The sequence below is a fragment of the Engraulis encrasicolus genome, chromosome 20 (genome assembly GCF_034702125.1).
Source record: "Engraulis encrasicolus isolate BLACKSEA-1 chromosome 20, IST_EnEncr_1.0, whole genome shotgun sequence".
Lineage (NCBI taxonomy): Eukaryota > Metazoa > Chordata > Actinopteri > Clupeiformes > Engraulidae > Engraulis > Engraulis encrasicolus.
Window position 1 is genome coordinate 14,170,253 of NC_085876.1, and position 8,586 is coordinate 14,178,838.

Here is an 8,586-nt window from a genome sequence, read left to right on the forward strand (position 1 = left end):
TCCATGTGCAACGACTACTTTTTAAATGGGGGCGTTCTGATGTCACCTTGGACCAAAATGTATTCATTCGCAGAGGCACATCTCAAAAGATTTATTGGGCAGCAATGAATCAAAGTCAGCCTGCTCACACACACAGGGCATTCTATGTGGCCCAACATAAACACCTACCCTTAGAATGAGCATGTACGTGGGAAGAAAAAGCCCCTGCCCTTGTAGGCGTTGTAAATCCTTGTCTCAGTGTCCTGCAGAGGTCATTCTGTGTTTGTCGTGGTCAAGTAAAAAGAAGGCACATCGGACCGACATGGTGTGAATCCTATGCCACTTATTTTCTGTTTTCCACTAAGCGTGCACGATAAGCAACCTCTCACGATAAGTATTTGTTTGTCTGACGTTACGTTGTTTTTTTGCACCATGTTCATCCTGAAAGTGACCTTTTTATTTGTCTAAGGACACGAAGAAGAGCTCATTGAAAGAAGTATAAATTTGATGCAGATGTTGTTAGGTAATTATTTTCCAATTCCACTCCTGCAGAAATCTCGATGCACTAATAGTGTATGCTTTTTTTCTGTAGTGTACTGTACACAACACATGGAGTCAGTATTTTTTTTCTTCTTCTTTCACATCTTGACAAAACATTCACATTTTCTTCGATTAGAGTGAGGTATGCCTTTAAGAAAGTAGACACTGGCATTCAAAGCAGTACATACTACATTGTAAATAATAAACTGCCATATTTATACAGTAAATACGGCAATTATAAACATTTTTTGTTTTTAGTTTGTTGTTATTTGTTTTATTTTTGTATTTTTTAGGGGGAATCTTTGACATGTGTAACCTTCTGCATTTTCTTTTTTTTAGTTTTAGAATTATCCTCAGGTTGTTTACAGTGTGGGTGTGATTATTTCTCTCTAATGACAATTTCTCTCTCATTCGTTTTGTTTTGTTCTTTTTCCTGTGAGCTATGTTTTTTGATTTTGGTTCAGGAGTCTAGCTTGTTTAAGTATTTATTGACTTCCATTGTATGCCATGTAACCTAAGTCACTGAGCCAAAGCACAATACCCTGCCACTCCCTCCTCACATTTTAATTGGTTTAGCTGATCATTTGGAGGTAGTCGTTTTGGGAATTTCCCGGTATCGAATTTCTTTTTGTGGGCACACTCCACACTGTGAAGTGTTTTCCATCACTGAAAAAGAGCTGTTTAAGTACATCGAAAGGACTTAGAGCAACGAGGTGCTGGGTGTGGATATTTGTGTGTGTGTGTGTGTGTGTGTGTGTGTGTGTGTGTGTGTGTGTGTGTGTGTGTGTGTGTGTGTGTGTGTGTGTGTGTGTGTGTGTGTGTGTGTGTGTGTGTGTGTGTGTGTGTGTGTGCGTGTGCGTGTGTGTGTGTAGAATTGAGGTGCACATAATCTGGTAACCAAAGAAAAAAACGTGACACCAGTCCCCACTTGTCACTGCTCTGTGTCACGTCAACAACAGCAGTTCCTGAGGACAAGCCTGTAGCTGTCATAGCGTGTAGCTAGATAGAAACCCAGTGCCTTCTCCGTCTTCTAACATCTCCAGTGTCCCTCTTCAGCCTCTCTAGTATCGCTGGGGGATCCCCCCCCTCTCTTTCTCCCTCTCTACTACACACTCTCATGCCCTGGAGTGACTCACTTCCTCTCTCACACACCTGGCCCCTCCCCCTATAGCAACAGGTTCCTCCTTCTTAGTTACGGAACAGGTTGCCAGCCAACAGTCCAAACCTCGACTGTCAATCACTGGAAATCCATTTTAAGGGAGTTTGAGTTCGTTGGCCTGTTTCAAATCACATCGGAATGCCGCCTTTCCTGAATCTGGCGTCTCTAGAAAGGAGAAAAAAAAGAGTTTTCAGTCTCTTCCTTCCATCTGTTATCCACCTATCTTGTTCTAATGAGTGCCTAAGCCTATGATACAGCGTAAAGATATTATCCATTTTCCACTTCAACTTTATCTGCATGTGAAAAAGATTATGGTAAACTGTGCAACTTTCTGGAAAGCTTCAAATGGATAGACATTTTTCAAAATCTGAAGCTTATTTGTATTTTTCCTGCTAACACACCTGAATGATTTTATCTCCCCCTTAAAGTAAATAGTTCTTTTTTTGTCTTTTGTTGTTTTGTTTTGAGTGTTTTGGAAGTTTTCCCCCAGAGAGTGTTCTAACATACTACTTGAATGTATGCGAAATTTAAATAAACCAAAATTTCAGAAATCCCATTGTCTCTCGAGTTTCTGTTCAACAAACAGCCATAGACGTTGCATGTCTACTGCATGTGTGTGGGCGTATACATTTGTTTGAGTATGTGTGTGGTTGGGTGCCTATGCATGCTCAAAACCAAACACAATAGTGTTCAATTGCACACTCTGAGTGGTGAATTAACACTCCATGATACATTTGCTGTGTGTGTGTGTGTGTGTGTGTGTGTGTGTGTGTGTGTGTGTGTGTGTGTGTGTGTGTGTGTGTGTGTGTGTGTGTGTGTGTGTGTGTGCATCTTGTGAATGTTGCTTTAGGGTCCTATAGGATTACCTGCAGATTAGGCTCAATGGAAACTGTAAGAAATGAGAAAAATGAGAAGGCAAGGTGTTCTGGTACGGCACTGACTCACAAACCTGCCTTTCCACCACTGTCATTTTAGCTTCACAAACCCGCAATTACTCTCGGCATGCCTTTGTATGTAGTGTGTGTGCGTGCAGGGCCGCTCACAGCTTTGCCTGGGCCCAGGACAAAGCCCTCTGAAAGGGTTCCCCTTCATATACACACAATGTAACTGGGATTCGATTTTGGGGCCCCCATCTCCCTAAGCCCGGGACAATGAATAAGAGAGAGACTGTATAAGAGTGTGTGTGTGTGTGTGTGTGTGTGTGTGTGTGTGTGTGTGTGTGTGTGTGTGTGTGTGAGAGAGAATGTGTGTGTATGAGAGAGAGAGAGATAGAGAGCGAAAGAGACAGAGAGAGAGAAAAAGAGAGAGAGCACAGCTGTGTGTGTGTTTGTAGTTTCTGTGTGGCGCGTTTGAGCAGTGGAGAGATTAACATGGCTGGGCCTGCCGCTACAAGTCTGCCGCCAGAAAACTGCTCTCAATGAAAACGTTTATGCCATGTTGGATCGGAGGTGGTTGAGTTATTGGCTCGCTTTTCAAATTGAGATCACTTTCCACCCCATTTTTCACCTCACGTTGCACCTGATTGTGAGTTGACTCTGATTCTGTAGTCTGTACAGGCCTTTTGTACACAGTGCATTGTGCCAAGTCAGGTCAGATCGGCTTTGTTGTCAATTTGTTCCCATGCACAGGTCATGCAAGGAAACTGAAATTACGTTTCTCTCTTTCTCATGCGAACACATTGACATAGCTATAGGACAAACATTGAAGTGGAAGGCAGGCCAGTGCAGGACATACAGTATACAGCAATGAGAGTGTTATATGGTGTTAATTCAACACTGTAAGAGTCAATATTAATACACATTTAGGTGATCCAATGAAATGTTGGATTGTCACTACAAAATGTCCTTCTGCAAGGTTTACTGTGTCCTCGAAGTTTCCTAGCCCTTAGCGCAGAGCTAGCCTGACGAGAATGGAAAGAAGTATTAAAGTCTGGCTTCTCGCCAGGCTAGCGCAGAGCGGGTTAGTGACGTTTCAGCAGTAGCACACGTCAGGGCGGCGCAACAACAGCCAGTGCACTAGCAGACTTACAGCTAGCATACCAACCACCAATTACTAATTTATTCATGGGCATTAGATGCCATTGCACCACCTGACGTCTGAACCACCAAAAACGTCTTTGGCCCATTAACAAAGTGGTTAGGTAGAGCCCAATAACACACACCTCTGTTCCTCTGACCCCTGTGACCTTGTTGAATGGGAGTCTTTGCAGTCTTAGGTATGAATAGTGTTTTACCGTGAGAGCGTAGTAATGGCAGGCTATCATTTGCCAATGAGGGCTTATACGCCGTACCACAATAATGGAAGACGACTGCGAAAATATCCTCTCGTAAAGCCTTTTAATCTCGGACTGAAAACAATATAGGCCACAGTTAAGAAAGCCACCTACTATGGTGACCTTGTTTACATGTAGGCAGTGTATACGGAGAGATGTGATGAAAGGGAGTTGTGGGTGGTTTGCTAAGCCAGTGTTATGGTTGCTTTGCCAGCACACATCTTTTCCAGGAAGGACTTTATAGAGGGCAAGAATGTGAAGACATGATGGCAGTTAATTTTCCTCAAGTCTGTCTATTAGTTCTTGCTGATAAACTGATATGCTTTGTTGGCATATATTATGTTTTACATATCCAAATTAAAGTGAAAAACGAATCAGGAAAAGTAAGCCAACAATGAACTTGAATGTGCAGAAGCGAGTAAAAAAATGTCACGATTTCTGTAGCCGGTCCGCCCCGCCCCATGAAAGTTAAATGTAAACTGATGACTGAAAGTACACTTCATTATGACAAAACTACTAGCCACACCTGCAAATACTAATACACTGAGTCTGTGTATCACTTTCAATGTGAGCAAGATGTATGTAAGCACCCTGATGTCAGACAGAGCGCATTGGCCTGAGAGAATGAACTGTCAACTGTGTGCCTCCCACAACGTCATATAAACACTTCAAGCATAAACAATTTTTTCTGTGGGTGTGTTGTCAGCAGAGACGCTTTACGAGAGAACAACCGATGCATCAGCAGTTTCTGAAGCAACACGGTGAAGACAGAACTCGAATAGAAATCTATTTGGCTGATTGGAGCCAACAAACGAGGAATGTGTCCATTGTGTTTATCATAATTTCTGTAGCAATATATTTGCTGTTGTTGGGGTGCAGGTTACTCGAGGACATAAAGCAATCAGTAAAAACAGTGCCAGCACGCTGCTGTGAGCAGGGCCGTAACCAGGCATTTTCAAATACTGAGGTCATATACTGCGTGCGGTACTGTATACCGTACATTTAGAATGCTTCAAATACCTTAGTCAAACTCTTAAGTTTGTTTTTTTATTAATTACTGACTTGAGTATAAATGGGGCGGTCAGCAATTTATCATTGTTGATCATATATCAATTTTCATCATAAATAAATGTTACATTACTGAGAAAAAAATACAGAGGACATGACCTCTGTGTACTCAATGGCAGGTACGGCCATGGCTGTGAGTGTGTACTCAATGCTACTAACAAGACATACCCATGCCATTAATCGCGACCACAAGCGCGCGCGGTCCCTGGAACGGTAACGACAGCTTTTTTTCTATGCCGTCATGTATGCGCGTGGAAGGTTTGGCATGGCAGTTGCAGCACGCAGGAGAAACAGTAGCAGCGGCTGGAGGATCGTTAGGCGGAACCTCAACCCTGTGTTTACACATGTGCGTGTGTGTGTGTGTTTGTGTGTGTGTGTGTGTGCAGGGCCGGTTTTTAGCATAGGCCGGCTAGGCGGTCGCCTAGAGCGCCATGTGAAGAAGGGGCGCCGAAATGGCGCTCTCCTATGCATAATTTTGCGATATGAAGTTTTTTTATGAAGTCGCAATCAACAAAGAGTGGCGAAAGCGCTCCTCACGGCAAAGCGCCCCTCAGCCAATAGTAATATCTCTTCCAACTGTCTCTGGGAAGTCTGTGAACCAATAAACAGACAGTTCTGAGAAAGGGGGCGGGACGAGTGACAGCGTTCGCTCTATTTTGAATTTGGAGACTCACTCGAGAGACAGAGGGGGCAAGCGCAAACAGTAGTGCTGCTCTGCTGGATGGAGATTATTTTGTTCTCATTAAACCACTCATTGCATGATGCAGGAGTTTCAGAGGGTGTTTTGGAACTATGTGATTTAATCAGCAACCGTTTGTGATTATGGAAAGCCTAATAGTTATGAGGTTACTATTTGGAATTAGAGAGAAAAAGAGCTTTGTTTTTGATCAGAGAAATCGCTAGTTAGCATGCTAACATTAGCCAAGTATGCCAAGCAATGAAATCCAGTAAAGTAGCTGTTAGTAGCCTACTCACTACTCACTAACACCCACCTGATATCATAATACTTGCTTAGGTTGAAAAGCAATGTAAAGTAAGACTGGTGCAATGTTTAAAACAATTTTAGCTGCCATATCTCCTTCCATCCACATGAATTACCTGCTTGTTGTAAGCTTAAAAAAACATTAATTTCCAGACCAGAATGACGTAGCCTACATTAATCATGTAACAGAACCATGCACAGCAGACAAGTGAGGCTATTTACTATATTTTGTATATTATGAAATTCAATGACAGCTCTTCTCCCTTTCTCTCACCCTGTCCCTCCAAACACATAGATAGCCCCCTTCTCATTCTCCTACTCACAAATGCACCACTATTTCCAGTCCAGAAATGAAATTGGTTTGGAAGACAGCACAAATGTGTAGCTTATTAAAATTGTTATGCTGCCATGCTTTGTGATGCTGTAGATAGTGTAGATCAATGCAGACCTCCTTGGTAGGCTTATTGTCTACACATGCATTTTACATGCAAATGTACTGTATCACTCTCCTGGCATTTCAATTTCACGTTACAATTCAAACACATTGATAACCTCCCTCTCATCTAGGGTTGGGGGCCCCACCACCATCACATCCAACACACCACACAGTGAAGCTACTTTCATGCGACACAATCTGATGTGTTGGTCGCCTGTCAAAAACAACCACAAATCCATTTGATGAAAAACAGTTATTGTTCTTGATGCTATTTAGTTAAGCTTACTAAGGATATTAGTCTTAGATTTTTTTTCTTTCAAAGGTAAGGGGGGGGGGCGCCAGAACTCAAACTCGCCTAGGGCACCAAATAAGCCAGAACCGGCCCTGTGTGTGTGTATGTGTGTGTGTGTGTGTGTGTGTGTGTGTGTGTGTGTGTGTGTGTGTGTGTGTGTGTGTGTGTGTGTGTGTGTGTGTGTGTGTGTGTGTGTGTGTGTGTGTGTGTGTGTGTGTGGTGTGTGGTCATTCTGTGTGACCTTAGAGAGAAAACACAGGCCAGGCCAACTTCAAAGGGTCTGCAACACATCTTTTGTCGACAAAGCAAACTGAGAAAGCCATTAGGTGTTGACGCTAAGTTAAGAACAATGGCTCAGAGACCAGGGGCAGGGCAGTAACTCACCTCAGTAAAGCTTACATCATTTATGCCTTATCTGGGGTGAGAAAAGGCATGTTCCTTCACTCTATTTGCAATTTAGTTTGGGAACAGTGCCACTACGCTTTAATGTGTTTTGTCATTTGCTATAACATCAAGTCTCTAGTCGGCAAGGCTGTAATGGTCAAGTGTTATACTGAAGTACCGTGCTTCTTCTGTGATAACATTCATTTTCCATGTGTCATAGTTGAATAACTGTCATGCAACAGTTGTGTAATTCTGTATAGGCCTACCTGTGTTTGGCCTTTTCCCCCTGGATTGCCGTTTTTATGTGTCGAGTGTAAGGTTTTTTCAGTTTGCAGTGTTTAAATGCAGTGTTTAAATACTGCAAACTGTGAAAAAAGACATTCTGCTCAAAACTGCCGTAATTCTGAAGTACTACTGGTAAAACTGCTGTTATAAAGCACTAGCTTTTGACATAATGACATTTACTGGTGTAAATAATGAATAAATATCGTAAAATCATAAATAATGGTTTTACTGGTATACATAAATTACCGGTACGTATGTTGTGGGAAGTCCCACAAGATTGTTTTCTTCTTCATTCTGTCAGTTTATTCATAGTGGATCAGAGGTCATATACGCAGAAGAGCTGTCTTCTAGCTTGGCAGGAAGTTATAGCTCCGATGGCATAGCAGCATTCCACCTACAAATGACTACATGAATCATATAGGACCTGCTCCACAGCTATGTAAAGCATTTTCGTGTCATAGTGTAATTTATGGGGAAACTTGCTCATGGGCTATCGAGGTATCTATCGTCATCTTTAGGCTACCTTCCCTCATAAGGCGTCTTATCCGGTATGACAAAACAACATTTACCGAAATCAGTGGGATGATGTCAGTAGATTCAGCAGAGTATCTCTTCCTCTTTTTGCTCTAGACTGGAACAACAGTGTTGTCACGGCTTGTGTCACAGACAGTTGTCACGCACGTCATGTCAGCAAAATACAAAGAAACGCACAACGTATATGTGTGTTAATCTACAAAGAAAGATAGATAGGCCTACTTGGTCAATCCAAAACAAAACAGCCGACATCTATCTACAAAAAAACAGGCAGTTTTTGTTGTTCTCTATCAAGGTCATCATAATCTGTTTATCTTTTTGTTTTTAAATTCTTGCAGTGTATTGAGTGCAGTGAGTCACTATGATCATCTGCCACCTCATGGGTTTTGCATGACAAGTGTATCTGTCATTTGAACTCAACTTCCAGCAGCTTATATGCCTATCTGTTGGAGGATACGCTTACTAGTAGACCTTGTGAAATGGAATATTTTGACTGGCCAACACACACCACCAACTCATGAATGTGTCAGCTTTGGTCTTTTGGTGATGCTAATGATCTCCTTACCAAAGTTCTGAGCTTTCTTTCTTTTTTTTAATTTTTTTTCTTTTTTGGTCTTTATTTAGAAAGGACTGTCTCAAGACATGACAGGAAGTA

The 8,586-nt window shown here is 42.1% G+C and overlaps 1 protein-coding gene across 1 annotated transcript in view; it reads left to right on the forward strand.

Annotated features, from left to right (window-relative positions):
• The window catches only part of si:ch211-264f5.6 (carcinoembryonic antigen-related cell adhesion molecule 5), a 35,001-nt gene extending 32,778 nt beyond the window's left edge, over positions 1-2,223 (forward strand). Inside the window, exon 9 of the mRNA XM_063185468.1 lies at positions 1-2,223. This exon is cut by the window's left edge and continues 2,388 nt beyond it. The gene's annotated coding sequence lies outside the window, so the exon portion shown is untranslated.
• The last annotated feature ends 6,363 nt before the right edge of the window (positions 2,224-8,586 follow it).